This window comes from Osmerus mordax, chromosome 26 (assembly GCF_038355195.1).
Source record: "Osmerus mordax isolate fOsmMor3 chromosome 26, fOsmMor3.pri, whole genome shotgun sequence".
Classification (NCBI taxonomy): domain Eukaryota; kingdom Metazoa; phylum Chordata; class Actinopteri; order Osmeriformes; family Osmeridae; genus Osmerus; species Osmerus mordax.
Genome location: NC_090075.1, coordinates 4,840,336 through 4,858,817, shown reverse-complemented (window position 1 = coordinate 4,858,817; position 18,482 = coordinate 4,840,336). Strand labels below are relative to the sequence as shown.

Sequence of the window (18,482 nt, the reverse complement as noted above, 5' to 3'; positions counted from 1 at the left end):
CTTCACTTGTTAGGAATATCAGAGAGAATACCGGATGACTTGCAAAAATACAGTAGGGTATTTGCTCAAAAAAGGGACATTAGAAAGGGTTGCGAAGCCTTTCTCAAGATCTGCTTCTTTCCTGCTTTTATCTTTTAAAATGTCAATGTTAGGGAAAGAACCCTATGAGAAGAACTCCCTTTTTTCGTCTAAACTCCTCTACTTGTTTTACAACTCTCTGTAATTACATTTCACATTGATAACGACCCTCCTTTATAGTCAAGACTGTCAGTACTTGGATGTCTTTGCAGGTTTTGAATGTGTTGTACATCCAACTGAGTTGACCTTTTAACAGATCAAATCAGTCTACTGCACCCATTGAAGTGTCGGGCAGTCGTCAATATCTCTATTGACGAGCTCTGCCCAGCCTTTTTGTACTTCTGTGGAGTACAGACCGCTCTTTGTAGGTAGACTTGTACCTTCTTACACCCCCTCCCTTGTGAGTATGACAAGGGGGAAAAAACGATCAAAGCTGCAGTCAAGTGTGCAGACACTCACCAAAAAAAACCGGACCGCTATCTTCCACTTTGGAGATTCTCGTGGGCCTCGATTAAAACGACAAGCAATAAAGATTTGATTTGGAGCGCAGCAGGAAGGCGCTCGACTTGAGCCCGCACGTCTGCGACAGCCGTCAACATTTACGACTTTGCCTCGCTCTAAGAAAGCTACTCTAAGCCCTGGGGGGGGGGGGGGGGGGGGGGGGGGGGTTCTGCTTCATATTCCACAGCTCTTACAATTCAGTACATGGGTCTTACTTTGTGTGTCTGTGTCGGTGGAGAATAACAAAGTGGGTCATTAGCCTGTCATTTAAAATGCGTCCCTCTGCTTGTCATTCCCGATGCCAACGAAGCCCATCGCAACTCTACGCATTGTATGGATTTATTAAATGCGGAAGCTCAACTGAGGGATTGAATGTGATCACACACCAGGGGGTCCTCAAGATAAACTAGCTATGTAAACGCTGTCGACTTAAGGCTTCTCAAATGACGCGTTATTTTTTTGCGAGGCAGTTGCCTACCTTCTGTAAACATTGCTTCTGTAAAGTGCCTCGCTGTGGTTGGAAAGCGTCGGCAAAGCTGTAATCCCGGACCCCACTAACGAGCCTGTATCACAGGCAAGGTTAAGTGGAGTAATTAAAGGCTGCCGATTGAGATGAAAGCCCGTGGCTTCTCTTCTCAGTGCTGGAGGTTAATGGGAAAGACGAGAGATACCATAGGCCCTTGCGCTACAAGGTCTCTCTCTCTTTTGCTCTCTCTCCACTCAATGTTGACACCCTCAGTTTAAAGATGCCTACAGGTAAGAGTGTCTTCTCCTTACTTTCAACCCTCCCTCCTTCTCACACCTCTATCTCCTCAACCCTCTGCTGAAAGCAACCTTGGATTCCACATTCCTTTAATGTGGAGTTATGGCTTGAAGACCATGTAACACTTGGGATCGCTCTGCAAGGTGTCAGGTTTATCTTCATTGAAGGGTAGCTAAGGCATCCTTCAGGGTCTTTGTCTAAGATGGATGTGGTGGAGTTGTTTCCCTATATCAACTTCTCAGGTAATTAGGGCGTGAAGCACATCAAACCAAGTGCTCCCAGACACGGGATTCCTTCCAAGAGGAATTCATCTTCTGTTCATTCAAAGTGAATTAATTATTAATTGATCATTTATCACAATGTGGCAATTATTCCTCCACCCAAAATAACATGCCACGTGCAATTGATCAAAAATGACAGATATTCCATCGTCTGGCCTCAACTTCAGTGGGACCAAATAACCAACAGCACAGTCATACACTGCAATGGAGCCATCAATAATCTAGACAAAATAATCAATCAATAATAACCAAAAATAACCTCTTTAATCAATGTCAAATTAATTCTGCTAGATTGAACAACATACCGAGTCACAATTATTCCAATTGCACAAATTAATTTTATTCAAATATGTTGTCTCACATGAGCTTAGTAGCCAATAAATCACTTGTAATAAGGGTATTATTTGTTGAATTTGTCATTTACAAGCACTTTTGTCAAACATTAACAAGTCAATATTTTGACACCCTCCACCTTGCTGTATACATCACACTGCATACAAAGCACACACAAATGAATTCTACACATAAACTAACTGCCTTCAAATATGGCCATTTCCATGCACATTCATACATAGTCTGTACTGTACAAATCTTTTGTTATAGCGCAATCATTTCCTGTGAACACTTAACAATGTAAATAATGTGGCATGGTATAGAAATGCAGAATGAGCCACAAAGCATACAGCCTCCCTGGTCCACCTAGGCACTGTGTAGTTACGATATCAAGTACCCCCCAGCCCTTGTCCCAAACCTCACATTTGCATTTACTTCAAATTGCTCTTTCACAGCAACCGAGTTGAAGGGAAGAGAACCTCAGCTGGTCTTCAAAGACATGTTTTAAGACACTTGCGAAGAAGGGTCCTTTTTATTATCGTCCTTCTCAGCTCCCCCCCCCCCCCCCCCCCCCCCCCAAAAAAGGATGGGGGGCTTTTAAAACGTGGAATTGTCTCGGCCAGTCCAGGAGGGGGGGCAGGGGAGGGGGGAGGTGGCGGGGGGAGACTAATTGCAGCTCAATTCCTTGTGTGTCAGGATTTTTCAACTCCCAGCCCTGCGTGGAGATGGGATTCACGGGTGCCGTGACGATCTGCCACGCTAATAAAACTCCCCGACAGGCCAACCACCTTCTTCTACTCGGTCTGTCTGCATTCTGCGCTAAAGCTAATATACCACAGCTCAAGACCTGTGATGAATGCAAACCCATCCATGCACTGCTGAAAAGTACCTGTACGATCTGTTATCTAATGTGAGACCAGTTCACTTTAGGTTATCAGGCTTACAGACCTGTTCATGACGGGTAAACAAGCCCGAATGCCTTCATGGTTCCTTATCTCATCTTATTATCTAACAGGTGCTGGCAAGCGTCGGCTAAAGAATGCCTAAGAAGCAGACAATCTTTCTCTAAATGAAAATTTCCGCTTATGAACGGCAGTAGATTCCTGACCGTTTCAGGTGAGGAAACTAATTCCCGTGGCCCAGTTAGCTCAACACACATCTCCTCGTGATGGACCTATGATGGTTGGAACATGAAGAAAGACGAGCCGGGCTGTAATTGCCTACGTGACAAAACCCCGTACGGCACCTAAGTACCTCGCCTGTCAGCAGCGAATCAGCTGCTCTCCCTCCCCCGCTCGGCTCCCGGGCCCTGCTCCTCTCAGCGCTCCTGCCTCCCTGGGTAAATCCCCCCCCTCTAGATGTTAGGTCTTGGCACTCCCTACACTCCCGTTTCCAATCCCAATAATCCATGTGCTCTGGGGGTTTAGGCTCCCTTGAAAAGCCTGCTCCTCGCCATCCCATGTGAAGTGTCACCATGCCGACGAGGAGAAAAATATTATCTTTTCTCCAGACTTGGCATGTAAGCGGTGTCACAGACCCTGCCTGCTGTGTTAGGTACTGACCCCCCGTTACATTTCACTTTGTCTTGCAGATACATTTATTGAAAGCGACATACAATTTGCACATATAGAAAGTAGTTACACCTGAAGATCAAGGATCAGACATGCACGATTCAACAATATTCTTGTCCTCAGTCACGGAACGGTCTGGATTTACTGGGCACATAGCAAAGTAACCACATCTCAGCAACCTTAATGCTAGGTGTAGTAGGAAGGCGGGCCTTTGCCGACTGGACTTAAAGGCATCTGATGATGACCGGTCAAGGGCTCATATTCTGGGACTGCGGACCAGTCATGAACTGCGGTTGTAGCGGGTTGAGGCTGGATGCAGTAGGTCACAGACTGCACCGTGGGGCCGACCTTCTGAGCTTTAATCTCACGGGCCATCTGGCACCAGGAACATGCCAGGCAGCAAAAGGTGGTCACGATGTCATCGCAGATGGAACCCTGTGCAGAACCCGAGCACAGAGAGACCCGGTTAACAGACGGATCACAGAGGGACCACAGATATGATTTGGCCACTCGCAGAGACAGGGCAACAGGTTGCACACTTAGCAGCGTCCCACAGTGCACTAAGATGTCCAGTATAGGCAGGCAGGCGCTTTCCCCAAACTGTGCCGAGGTTTGGCAGGCTGCGCATGGCAGGCACCAGAAACCTAAACAGCCTGTTTCGATACCAAGAGGTTTAACAGGTTTGAATCGGTGCTCTGGTTAACAGGCATAGACATGAAATAAAACAACAGTTTGAGTGACATTTTATGAATGGCATTTTAGTTGTGAAGAGATTGAAAGACTGTTCCACTTTTATTCCAGATGAGTATGACAGGGGACTGGAACAAGCTGTTTGTGAGTGTGTTTGTGGTTTGGATCAGGTGTCAAAATATGTGTTGGAAAAGATGCACTCTCACAGCTATTCATGTCTTGAAAGCAGTCCCAGATGCCGGAGGTCCACACCTTCTGTGTGGAAGCTGCAGGCTGCTGGAATATAACAGTGGACGCCATCATGATCCGATCGACCTGCAGACACAGCACTGTGCACATACAGTATAATGAGAATAGAAAAGCTTCAGAATGGCAAGAAAATCTGTTTTCCAGAAGTGTCCAAGACTCTGCTATTTTGATGAATATTTGATACTTTATTTGACCATGCGTTTTTGGGGTGGAGGATAACATGTGGATCTTGTTTTAGAGAAACAATCATTCAGCTTCGATTTTGCCACCTCCAGTGATACCAAGTTTTCATTTACCCAAATATTCTTATTGAAATTTTATAAATATATAATTGAACTGAAAAACCAATGGATATTACTGTGTAGTTACATACACACATACCCGTGATGTGTACATAATTTTACATCCCATCAAGTCATGTTTACATGAATTCACTTATTTGCCTCTAATAACAGATGTCTTACAATACTCAAACAATTTAATTTGTAACACTTGTTAAACAGTGCACTTGATTTATTTAATTTGAAGCTACACACACTTACCTTGTCAACTTGGATCCTCGACTTCAGGTTCGACACTGAGACTAAAAGACAAAACTGAATATAGGTGTGGAAGAAATCCTGCCAAACCTTAAAGTCCATCTGAAAAGTAAAATGATTCATCTGCCAAGTTTAATGACGTCTATGGCCATCTGTACTCAAATCATTTGTAACATTATACAGAAATGTATATTAATATTTACAAGTTTCATACTCTCTCCTGGTCCTTACTGTAATACATGAGGCAAATTTCCATTCATTCAGTTGATCTATTGCACCTTTTAAATGGTGTTCACGTGTCTTATCGGAACATCTTTCACTCTTCTTGCAGATTTGTGTACAGACACTGTACTGTTGTGAGCTGGCCAGGAGGGTGTGATGACAGAAAGGACATTCACTTAAATGGATCATATCTAATTGCGCGTCCCTAAGTAGTCTTTCGAGTCAAACCGTATTTGATTACAAATAAGGTCGGTTGGGTCTTCAATATTCTTACAGCCTCAATATGAGTGATCATATTCAGTCTGCGTATTAGAGCACATTCTTCACCCTCCTAAAAGCCCCAGACAGTATAAATGGCTGTGTTGTTGTTGTTCGGGCTGAGGGTGGAGGGCTGGTTAGTCTGCAGTCCTTTATGCAGGAGTAGAGCACTTCCTCTCTGGCTGACTTCAGCCTTTCTCTGTTTGCCCCTGGGACTCGTAAGCATCTGGGATTTCACTGTTCTGTGTATAAACAGCACCCCCCCACACACACACACACACACCCTACACACACATTTGTGTTGCGATTATTTTGGGGGCAATTCAGTCCCATTCAAAATCCTCTTTTCGCTAACCTCTAATCCTGACCTTAACCCTACCTTAACCCTAATTGTGACCCTAACCTTAACCCCCCAAAACTTACCTGCACCCTAAAACAAAACCTAACCCTCTTTTCTGACCCCAACCCTGAAATTCTCTTTACATTAACCTAACCCTAAACCCCCTAGAAAAGCACTTACTGCTCAGAACTAAGATAAGTGGTATTTCTGGTCTCCTCAAGGATAAAGTATACACACACACACACACACACACACACAGAGACCTCTACCCACAGACAGACGGGTACGGCCAGACTCCATGTGTAGCTGCAGACAAGATCACACCTGTCAGATTGTGACTGGTGAATTCCATCCCAACCTTAATTTGAGATGACTCACAGAGTCTTGGAAATTGGTCAGGACAAAGGTAACTTAGCTTGCGTTATACACCCACTTAGTAAGACACACGCTCTCATTTGTCCGGGAGAGATGATGCAATGGTCTGCAAATATGAGATGACGGGTAGTAGCGGGTGACCTCAAACAGCCAGTAAAGCCCCTGTCTGAGCCTCCGTGCTGCTGGCTGGGGTTTGATGATAGCCCAGTCATGGTTCAGAAGTCTCACCCCAGGCCAGGCACTCCCACTGGCAGCCCTTCAGGACACGCGTTGCTCTGTTACAGGCTGCTACTTCACAGTGACGCACTATTTCATTTATTTGTGTTTTTACATTCGCGTTTTACATGTTGGCGCGCGAGTTAGCGTCTATATTGTCCGTCAGAGACAAACACTTTACATGCTGCGTAAATGTTAACAGAAGACCCTCGAGTCTAGCATTTATATTAAACAAATAATTTATATGCAAAACCATTCCTGGCAATTCCATACACATGCTTTTTAATACATTTTCAATTTGTTCTCTATGACACTGTGGCATATACACATTTTGATATTGCTTTCAATCAGTACTTTACAGTATTATATCATAACTAGAGAGGGTACAATTTCTGGGGAAATTGTAGGGTGTGCTGTGCTTGCTTGCGTCGGTTGCACAGGGGTCCGTTTTTGAATGACATTTTTACAACTGATATTTCTGTATATTTTATATAAAAATGCATACTTATTATTTATAAAGATTACATAGATTTAAAAGCATTTTTTTTTTGCTGCTCATTTACGAGTAAAGTGTAGAATGAAATAGATGTCTTCTCATTTCCCCTGCAAGAGGCTGCCTCATCGTTGATTCAAAACGAATAAATTTGGCAGACCGGTGTAAAAATTGACCTAATCTCTATGACTTAAATGTCATTTTAAGTTTTTCCCTTCTCGTGATATTTTCAGGCATTTAGCCTATTCATTGCATTCATTCATTAATAAAGAACCCCCTTTGAAGATTATTCTACGACGTTACCGGCAGTAGAAGATGGAATCGCGATTCAAACTGTACCATCTGCTAACTGAAAATATGCCCCCCAAAACGTAAAAAAGATTGACATTTATTTAGTGGAAAATCGCTCATTCATAAAAAGCTCACTGGTAGCGATCATTGTCAGTAACAACGCAAAATGCGATATAGCCCTGTGTGGAGAAGCTGCCCCGGTAAATTCTACTACTACAGTACTAGACTACTGCTGTGTTCGTCTTGGTAGCGATTGCGTTGGTTGAATTGGATTTAACGTTCCGTTGTACGGTTTAGGCTGAAATTAATTATTTTCATGAACAGATTGACAACGTTTATGCTGTGGCAATGAAGTTCAGGTTAGTAGTTAGATAGACTTTTGATTTAAGTAAGGGGAGTGCCGAACGTGTTCTGTCGCCGTTTGACTTCCTAAACAGCTGTGTAGATGTTTGTGTAGTGTCTCGCGTAGGCTACAGCGTTGCAGTGAGCTACAGTACACTGGTTTGAAACCACAGGTAATGGTAATTTCACCAACAAATCGTTAACTAATGTCAGAATAAATCCTACAACGAAAATGTATATGTGAGGAATGTTTATTTTAACGATTGAAAACGGATAACGCTACATCATAGACCACTGTAGTATGTGTTGCCCGGGCAACACAGGCTAATGTCATGATGCTAATACTTCAGTGAAATAGTAGACTACTGTTTCCGAAAGTAGATGTACTTCCTTAATAATATCAGCTTATATTGTACATTACACATCACAATTGTGTGTCATATCACAAAGTAAAATGAGTAAATACTTATCACCCTGGCCTCTTTGCTTGTGGCGTTCCTGCAGCTGCCTTGCAGTAAAGCTATAGTTAGCCTAGCTATCCCCCAAGTTAACAGATGCGAAACGAATGTTCTGCCAAAGGTAGTCACGCGTGTTTTCGTGACGTTAGTGACGTAGTGACGCAACTCAATCGCTACCAAGACAAACTTTTGACACCTAGGTCTATGTAGGCCAAATATTGACTGAGTTTTAGGGGGGCGAAAATAAACAATAATAAATATATATGTGAGAGAACAAAGGTTGTGCTCTCGCCGAAGGCTTGAGCACACCCAATGATGTGTTGAGCATTGTAGGAGTTGTCATTTGTTTAAAGTCAAAGCACTTTCTCAAGTGAAAAGTTCAATGTAACTTATAACCTGCATGAACAATGATCAGACAAGACGACACAACATGACGAGTGACTTTTATTCTGAAGAAAAGTTAACTGAAGACCTTTGTCACGGTTTCATGTCAAGAAATAGAAGTCTGTTTAAGATATCTCTTTGATCACTGCCTCCGTAATTTAGCCATGAAAGAGTGCAATGAAACATGAGTTACGTGTCACACAGATCGCACAGATACTGTACGATCCCATTACTTTTCTCTGTGTTAAATGACTCGAGATGTTATGATTCCGCAAGTATGACTGAGTGAAATTTTTACAGAGTGCTTACCGAAAGCCATCATCCGTTTTCCACTTTGGTGGAGAGGGGACAGATTGAAATTATGACTCTTGTTCCATCCTCGTAGATTGACATTGTAATAATGACTGCCTCAGATGGCTGACACCTAGAAGCAGGTGGGCTGTCTAGAAACCCACCCCTTCATTTAGACACAGGTGAAAGACTCATCATGACAAGGGTATTGTGTTACCTCCGTGTATGTAATGCGCCGTACAAATAAAGTTTGATTTGATTTGAAGGGAACAAAACAGGCTAAGCACAGGTACAATATATGTAAACTTAGTCAGCAAGTGAGGTCTTAAAAAAAAAAAAAATACTTCCTGTATTGAGGCCTGGTGATGCATGTGGAGACAATGTGCGGCTCATTATATCTCTGCAGCATGAAAAAAAAGAAAAAAAAAAGACTTTGAATATGGATGGTATTATAACATATGCATACTGAAAATGACCTGGTATGACCTGAACCTACAGTTACCTAACATGAACCTAAACGACAGCTTTGTCCTCTACTGTACCTCACCAAGCCGATAAAAACCAATGGCATTTAAATGGATCCCCGAAATTCCATTAGCGCCCTGCTTCCCCTTGTGCTCGCTGGGAAGTGACAGGCATGCTTCTAGATGGAGTCTGGCCGTGCGCTTCGATGGGCCCCCTGCCCTTTACACTGTCAGTGACGGAGAGAGAGCCTCACTACTCATTCCACTGCATTAAATATGTACACAGACAAACCTCTATTAGGTTTGTCCTCCTCCCCCCTCCATCCATCTGTCCGTCCGCCCCTGGGGAGCTGGGATTAGCTAAATGGCAAACTTGAATAGATGAGGGGTTATAATGTAGTTTTTATTTCGAACGTGATAGATGTTGGAAGCATTTTCGTGGAAAGTATAATGTTTTTCATTTTCATAATGTTATGAGGTACACTGTAGAGAGTAATGATTCGATAAGGATACGAATGCCTTTATAGGTGAGATTTAGGCTAGTATAGAGTTTCCTTAGGCTGGTAGTCAAATGTATGTTTGCTGTAAGTTTGGAAATAGGGCGTGTTTGATGACGCTCATGGTTTTGTGCGGTTGGAAAGGGGGCAACTTTGCACTAACACTCCCTTTGAATGGACATTTTTCTATACACAGTTATGAAGCAGGGTTGATACACACTGCGCAGCTTTATTTAAATACAGTTATGTCATTGTCACTACTCACATAGGTTTTAACCAGATAGTCTAAGAGTAGAAATTTCCCCCTGCTAAGTCACCATTCTCAACCATTTCATGTTGCAGGTGGTTTGCTTCGAACAACACAAAGACCACATTTGTTTCCTCTGTCTGAGACGCTCAGATAAGCCAACATCTATTTACCATTTGTGCAGCTCCCTTCCACATGTGTTAAACCCTCCTGGAGACAAGGCAGATGTCATTTGTCATCATTACTCCTCCTTGTGGTTTGAATTCCCTGTTCCTCTGTCATTTTTCACCAGCTTTGCTTATCCGTCACTCATATGCGTTCTCAAATTGTGTCATGGTTGAAAAGAAGCAAGAAGTGGCCTCGCGAGTAGAATCGCTTGTATAAAATGCACACTGTGCTGTGGTGGCACAAAGAGAGAATATATAGAGCCTGATCAATATTTCATTCAGCTTGCCCAAAAAAGGGTTCCTCCATCATGTAGGGGTGACCTCTGGAGGACAAAGCCAAGTCTTGTGTGTGTGTGTGTGGAGATCAAAGGAATTGAATCAGAGAGTGCAGCCTGAGGGCCATGACAGACCATCGGTCTGAGGGCAATCAGGCTCCAAGTCTCCCAGGGGAACGGGTATCCTCCAGCCCCTGTCATCAAGCATCACCCTCACTCGGGCCTCACCCTCACCCACCACCCCTCTCTCTTCCCAGGACCTCACCCCTTCTCTCCCCAGGACCTCAACCCCCACCCACCTCACCCCTGTCTAACTCCAGGACCCCCCCCCCCCTCCTCCCCATCTCCTCTGGGAGGTGAAGCTTGGTTTCCCAGGTAAGTATGCAGCCAAGACTGTGTCTGACTCTTTGAATCTGACAGCAGGAGTAAAAAAAACGCCTGAAATACCTCCGTGACACATTTATACTAGACACAGTGTGACAAGTGAGAACAGGTATTGTGGTATTGCACTATGGGAATGAATCTCTACATTTGAGAACTCTACATGTGCTTTTAGTTACGTTCAAGTTCATGATGTTAAATTGAAAGACAAATGGGTTTAAATGAATGGTAACCAACCCAGTAATAAACAAATATGTACCCGTCATATCCAGACCAGCTTCATAACCTTCTCTGAAACAAAACCTGGCTTGCACGTTTAAACGCTTAAGAACAATTCTACCTCACTGACAAGGAGAGCGAGTTCACTCCATGTGGAGTGCCTTACATCCATCAGGGTGGTGTGCTGCTAGGTTGGGGGCGGGGGGGGGGGGGGTCTTGTCTATCCTGCCAATGATTTACAGCCTAAACTCATATATTTACATGCAAGTGGGCTGTACGCCTTATCCCAGCGCTCTACTCAGAGTGACAAATAGTAATTTGGCATAAGTACGTTCATCCATCTATCTTCTACTGCCATGGTGGAAAAAAAAAAGCACAAATCTGCCAGCCAGCCATACGCCCTGGTAAATGAAGTGAGGGCGACCGGATGCAATAACAACTCCGTATATGAACATTGTATGATGAATGCTAATACTGACTATTGTGAATGATATTGGGACGTTCATGATTGGTGTAGGTAGTGAAACTGCCTTCATAGCGATGGCAAACATGCTGCATAGAAGGCCTGAGTCTGAGCTCACATTGCTGATTGTGCAATGTTGAATTGAAGTGGGGTGATAAGGGAAATGCTCTGTGCTGCTATTGGACCCAAGTCTGAAGGCAAACTTTTTAGATTCTACATCGAAGACTCACAAGCTAGATGGCTATTTGCTTTGATCAGAAATGACACCGTGGTATGTCATGTCTGAGCTTGGATTCGTATTTCGTTTTAATTAGTGTAATTTTGAAAATGTACGTTCTTGGTCTACAAATGTGAAATCAATTGGCAGCAGTTCTCTGTATTGACGTGTGTCACACTCAATGTTCTCCCCAGCTGTTCCCTGTCAGGGAGGTGGGACCAGAGAGCAAATATATGTCCAAGGAGGTTATCCTCATTTAGGGGTCATTTTATATTGATACCAACATCATACATTTGACCCGGCCACATATGTGAGGGAAAATCCAGAGCTGATGTTCCAAGGGAGTAAATGTTCTTCCTTTATATTATATAATGTCGTTCAGTCCAGACATATTAAGTCATTATTATTTCAGTTATTTGTCTTGAGTAGTTCAGGGGCATACTGAAAATTACAGTATTCATCCTCTTGAGTCATTCCCATTACTGAATGTCAGCATCCTGAATGGCCTCTTTCAATATTTGTGTTACGTAAACGCAAGGAGCCATGCCGCCAATGAATCTGAGAGGACTGGGTGAAGCTCGTTTGTAAAGGCCATTTGCAGAGGGGAAAGCTTGTCTAAACTCCTAGTTTGCCCAGGCTAGCCTGATGGGTTTACCCTGTCTCTTCTTGGCAAGTGGGATAATTGGATACATGTTGTTGAGCACAGGCCATTTCTCCCCGTGACCTCCTGCACAAGACGACTGAAGGGGGTGAGCATGGAGCATGGAGGTTTGAACCCAAGAAGCGTCGGGTCTTTTCTGTTGCTGCTGTATCAAGTTGTTTTTACCGAGGGCATCTTTTTTCGTAGGGAGGTTTTTACATTGACGAGGGCGTTTCCAGGGTCTCTATACATTGGTAGACATGCCCCTACTGTCCGCCCCTAAACCTACACCTAAGCATCACATAACAAACATATTTAATTATTAGATTAATGAAATGAACAATTTGTTCATTTCAATGTGCAAGTCTGTATATATGCATACAGGAAGTACTGTACATCTGGGACTGTAGTACTGTTTGGTAGCAGGATTTTAGATCAAATCCTGATTGCTGTGCAGCTACAGAAATGACACTTTGTACTGGCACACAATGTTCTGAGTGTGTTGACACAATTATCATGTCTATTTTCCCACTTTCAAGGATTCGGTTCCTGATTACGACATCTCTGATCCATCGTAAAATGATGTAAAACCTCTATATCCAGAGCCAGGACTGTTGTACAACCATTAGCCTAGATATCTAGTATCCATTGCTTTTATTTTGCTGCATAATTATTTTAGACATACTGTGATTTTAAGACCTTGTAAAGTAGCCCAATAGCCTCAGGATTACCTGTTCTTATTTCCTTACCTCTCAACAATGAGAGTTAGTTATTATGAAAATCAGGCACCCATTTTTCTCCTATACAGTGTATTAGTGTTCCTGACTCCTCTAATCCCCTAGGCAACGGCCTCCCATTTAAAACTTCACGACTTGAATATTGCCTATGACTGCCTGCTCGGTCCAGATAAATCTAAGTCATTTACATGGACAAGCAGAGGGACAGAAAGAAAAGTGCAACACCAGCCCTGCAAGACGCCCGCTAGCTCTCTCTCGCTCTCCCTTCCTTTCCCTCTCCCTTCCTTTCCCTCTCCCTTCCTTTCTCTCTCTCTCTCTCTCTCTCTCTCTCTCTCTCTCTCTCTCTCTCTCTCTCTCTCTCTCTCTCTCTCTCTCTCTCTCTCTCTCTCTCTCTCTCTCTCTCTCTCTCTCTCTCTCTCTCTCTCTCTCTCTCTCTCTCTCTCTCTCTCTCTCTCTCTCTCTCTCTCTCTCTCTCTCTCTCTCTCTCTCTCTCTCTCTCTCTCTCTCTCTCTCTCTCTCTCTCTCTCTCTCTCTCTCTCTCTCTCTCTCTCTCTCTCTCTCTCTGACCATCATTTGACCCTCTTGAACTGAGATCAATTTAACATACTTAATCAAGGGGGGAAATGTTGTGCCAAGCTAAAGCAGACATTGCAGAACGGAGATTTCATTGTAATGTTCTGGGATGAGGGGGGGGGGGGGGGGGGGGGGGGGGGGCAGAGAGCGTCGGGCTGCCCTCCAGGAGTAACTGAATGTAAATATTAATCTTGTTTGGTAACACAGCTTGAGTGTTCAGCAGTTAGTTATAGTTGGATCTGTGTTTGCTGCTCCCAAACTGGGGCAGTTTGGATTGTCTACTGAGTGTTGTGGGTCACAGCCACATTTCTGCTACGACTGCAGAGGGAGCGTTAATGCAAACAGAGTCATGTGGGATGTGTGTAAGGCTCGCATGCCCAGCATGCATTTGGGGATTTACATAGGGTTAAAACTCCCCGCGGCGTATCAGATTTTCAATATTTAATTTCCACACTGCAAACAGTCAGCTCGTTTCCACGGCCTTATAAATGTGCCGTGGACTGCCAATGCAAAACAGGTTTGCTCCAGTTCCTGATGCGCTCGTCTGCGAGTCGTGCATTCTCTCAGCGAGGACGCCGCGGCACAACGTGATCCCGGCTCGGGCCCGCACCCATCCACAGCTTCCTGGGGCTTGACAATAGTGCCATGTCTGCAGTCTTCTGGGGAGGGAGGAAGAGCGGGGTGGGCGGAGTGGGGGGATTCGGTGAGACAAGCTCCGTCTCCTGATCCAGTCACCTCCTTCTGGTCTTCACTACGCTGTCCCGCCTTCTAGTCGCCACTTCTTCACAATAGCATATAGTACTTCAACCCCATTCTGCTGATATCTACTGAAGATCAGTTGTATGTCATGGGAGTTGTGTAAGGAAAGGGGTTGACCATCTTCTCATCTGAGTCGTCCTCTGGCAGCATTCTGCTGGTGAAAGTGACTGAACATACTGTTAGTGCTCTGCTGTGTGACTGTTGAACTCGGTCTGCTTCCCCGGTTTGCCGAGTCGGGTTCTCTAGACCGTCAAGTAACAAGTGAGCGAGAGTTCTCAGGCTCGATTGACTTTTATACAAGTTTGCAGGCAGGAACTACTCCCTCTTTTTCTCTCCTTACTCAGGAGAAGGTTCTATCCGTTAACCTTGAAACAGTCACAGGCCGTAAAATGTATATGTCTTTGTTCTACTCCTTCACAAATTAATACATTGTTGAGTTAAGGCTTGTACAGAGCGCTCATGCAGTGTTTTTAATTGGTGTGGATGTTTTTTAATTGGTGTTGATATTTTTTTAATTGCCCAATTGGAAGGAAGACATTGAAAGATTCCACCCCATTATCTGCTGTACTGTTTGGAAAGTATTTTCACTAGCTGTCATTGTTGTGTCGAGGAAAAATGGAGCAGACGGCATTGTTTATTGAGAGATAAGCGCTGACTGCGTTTGGGACACTTGCTGATTCACAAACAGGTCACGTGAAGTTGTTGAATTATGTGGTAATAGCCTACAGTAAAACACAGAGACTAATATTCATGCGCCATACATATTCATGAATGAAAATACCGTACACAAATGTAACTTTCAGAAGCGCCTACTAATCTAGGATGTATATACAGTACTTGGTGCCCCTAGGCCAAGGTACACCTCTCCCATAAGTTTCTGTTTTAACGAGGCTGCGTTTTTTAAATTCTCACCATGCTTTCCACTATCTATGCTTAGACTGAGCTTAGACTGATCTATATTCAATGCATTTCACAGCGCAAAGTAGATGACTGAAGTTTGATCACATCACGCATGACTGCTTCCAACACTCAAATCCCTAATATGGATTTCAGCATTGATGAGAAAATCTTCAGATCAAGCCCTTTCTTAAGCGGCTATCGTTTGTTACATGTCATTATGGTGACTGAATCCCTTTGATAAGTTAATACTGTAATTTCTGATAAGGCATGTCTATAGGATTGGCTTCTTTTTAAATGAACAGAACAGCCTGTAACTTAATTGCCCATTGTGTCGAAAAAATTGCTTTATGGCTGATTGTGAATTGGATTGGATTCAATACAGGCATCACATTGTCATTTCACATGAAAGAACCAGAGTGAGTGTGGCTGTCCATTGACATAAAAACAGTATCAAACATACGCTTCACCCTGAGACTACAATCAAAAGAATGGTATTTTTATGGTATTTTTATGGCATTTTTCTCACAAATCATGTATTTGTTTACATGTTGCTGATGCTGCTATCCAGGTCACGTTCTCTTGGGTTCAAGTGTTGAACGAGTGTTGTTGAGAAGCAGAAATGTTATCTCTAGTAAGCCCGTACTTAACAAAGCCCCACTCGACAATTGTACACAGACGCAAACAATGTCAGTTGAAATGGAGAGTAAATGAAGAGTTCACTGAGTGGAGGAGGAGAAGCTAAACAAAGCCCTCTGTCTAGTAGACAAAGTGTAGGAAAAAGATAAACGCGACTATTCTGAGATCAGACTCCCAGGCCCCGAAAATAGAAGGATAAAAATGCAGAGCTGGTTTTGTTTGCATTTAAATTAAATTGAAGTGAAGGCTGCTGTTAATGTATGAAATGAAGATGTAGGTTGAGTTTTTTTCTTTTCTTTGTAGCGTCCTTGAGTTCCATATCTCTGGGTTTCTCTTATTGTTCCTGACTCCTGCAGAGCATTTCCACACCCAGCAACAGTACAGAGTTCTGGCTCTGGAGAGCCCAACAAATCCTAAACCCTGAACCGAAAGGCCGAGGTACTGGACGAATCGACTTTGTCGCTCGTTCAACAGATTCTCGTGTAACCCACTATGGTGGGTTGTATGACAAGGCCTCAGATAAGCTCAGACTCGCTTCTGCAGTGTTGGGGAATGAAGCTGTAGGATTCTGGAGCGAAATGGGGGCACAAACGGGGTCATAAAGACAAACGCTACCGCTGACAACCAGACAGGCTGGTCACTTCATCAAGCCTTAAACGGATGATCTTTGACGCACATGCGGAGGCTTAGTCTGACGTGTCAATTAGGTCCCGGCCTCAACTCTGTGCATCTCCACTCCTGCTAGTTACTACAACTTCTCTTTTTGATAGAATTTGAAAGACAACAATTGTGGGAGACTGTTCATACAAAATTATGTAATACATTGGAAAACTTTAAAATGTCAAACATTTTAAGTAGTAATTTCCCTGAGTGTGGTCCTTCTGGGGCTTGCACACTCTAGTTTTATCCTGGAGGAAGAATATAAATATTTGAACCAAAGGTAAAATATGGATTGGTGATAAGATCTCAAAGTAAAAGTGCAAAGAAAAGTCAGTTTCATGGTTTAATCGAGAGGGAAGGTAGAAGACTGAACGATTGAACCAAAGGAAGAACAAGGAGATGGACAAGGATAAGATCTGCAGGTATAGATAAACACAGTTTCATGATCTCATTTTATGTCCCTCACTTTCTTTATAAAACTTTGAATGCGTGTAGAAGCAGTCTGGGCCTCATCCATGAAACAGCTTTGTGAATCCTACTCAAATTTAAGTCAGTTTGACACAGTTTGAAACAGCAAGTTTGATAGTTTGGTGTGCATTTTCTCCCATTTACAATAAGAGTGCGCTTGGCTTTTAATATGTCAGACTCACAATCTTTTTGATCGCACAGATTGATTAGAGACTGCAAATGGCTCAGTGATGATAAAAAACAATTTGACACGTTTACAGAACTGACTAATCTTTTTCTTGCCAATCTTTGATGAATCAACATCTCTACCATAAAGGGGTAATGGACGCTTTTGAGCCACAGGCGATTTATTACCACTTCCTGTTGGTTTTCATAAATGTGACACTTCTGCAATGTGGTGAGGTATGCATAATATCAACATCCCTCATATTCCCTTTTAAAGCCATTCGTTTTGCCTACTGAAACAGGTGAAATAGAGTTTAAAATGGATGCTGTAAGTCTCTCCCCACCACCTACCTTTGTTACAGCCATATCCCCTCCCCATGTCTCTCTCTCTCTTGTTCACACTCTCACACATACACACAGGAAATAGTGATTAGTTACACCTGTTGACCTTAATGGTCGGAGAAAAACTCTAAAGTATAACAGTACCCTTGGTAACTTCTGTAACATTAGATGGTACTGACAATCTTCGATCAGTTGATGGACTTAAATCGATTTTTGCGGTGTGAAGCACGGAAGCAACACGTTCTTCATTCCTTTTCGACCGGAAGTCTAGAGTCATTCGTCCTGACTCTCCTCAGGAATGGCTCTCCTCAAAAAGGCTCATGTGACCTGCGATGGAGCAAACCTGCACACAGTTAGGCCTCCAAGAAGCACGGTAAATCTACAGTTTTCCGTACTGTACTAGTACGCCAGCCTCACCCTCCTGCTGGGTGAGACCCCCCGAGGGAGAGACAGCAGCTTCCTTCTGCTTCGCTCCACAGAGCCCCCATCCACGTTCTCTCCATCCCCCGAGATAACCGGCCTTGATCTCTCGATCCGGTGGTGAATATCAACTTTGTGATGAAGCGCTCCGGTACGCCTCCGTGTCAGCTCCACCTTATCAAACGTTCGCTCGTATCAAACGCTCAGCTCCTTGAGCGACATCCGGCAGCTCTGTTTGAGGTGGAGGAGTCAGAGAGAGGGTAGCTCGTGACGCGGGAAGAAGGGTCCGTGGAGACGAATAGCAAATTGCGTTCCCTGTCTTTGCTGTCTGGCGCTCGGTGGCGAGCGGGATTAGCAGCGTGTCAGAGAGGGTCACCGCGAGGCCCCCGGTCCAACTTGAAGGCCGTTGTCGCCCTATTGAAAACGATGTCTTCGAAAACAGATTAGTCAATGCGGACGTCTCAGTTTCTTTGGCTTTCATGTCCAGAGTGTCCAGTGAAGGGAAAGGCAAGCAGCTTAATGTTTTTGTTATTTGAGGACACGGGATAAGATTAATACTCTCATGTTTTGTACCACA

At 43.7% G+C, this 18,482-nt stretch overlaps 1 protein-coding gene and 1 long non-coding RNA gene across 2 annotated transcripts in view; one reads left to right on the top strand and one right to left on the bottom strand.

Moving 5' to 3' along the window:
* The window catches only part of grin3bb (glutamate receptor, ionotropic, N-methyl-D-aspartate 3Bb), a 47,349-nt gene that overhangs the window by 12,111 nt on the left and 16,756 nt on the right, over positions 1–18,482 (top strand).
* LOC136935928 (uncharacterized) lies at positions 4,088–5,055 on the bottom strand. Its single transcript, XR_010875019.1, has 3 exons — positions 5,009–5,055; positions 4,424–4,546; positions 4,088–4,180 (listed from the first exon to the last, which is right to left on the bottom strand). It is a non-coding gene; the product is annotated as an uncharacterized lncRNA (long non-coding RNA).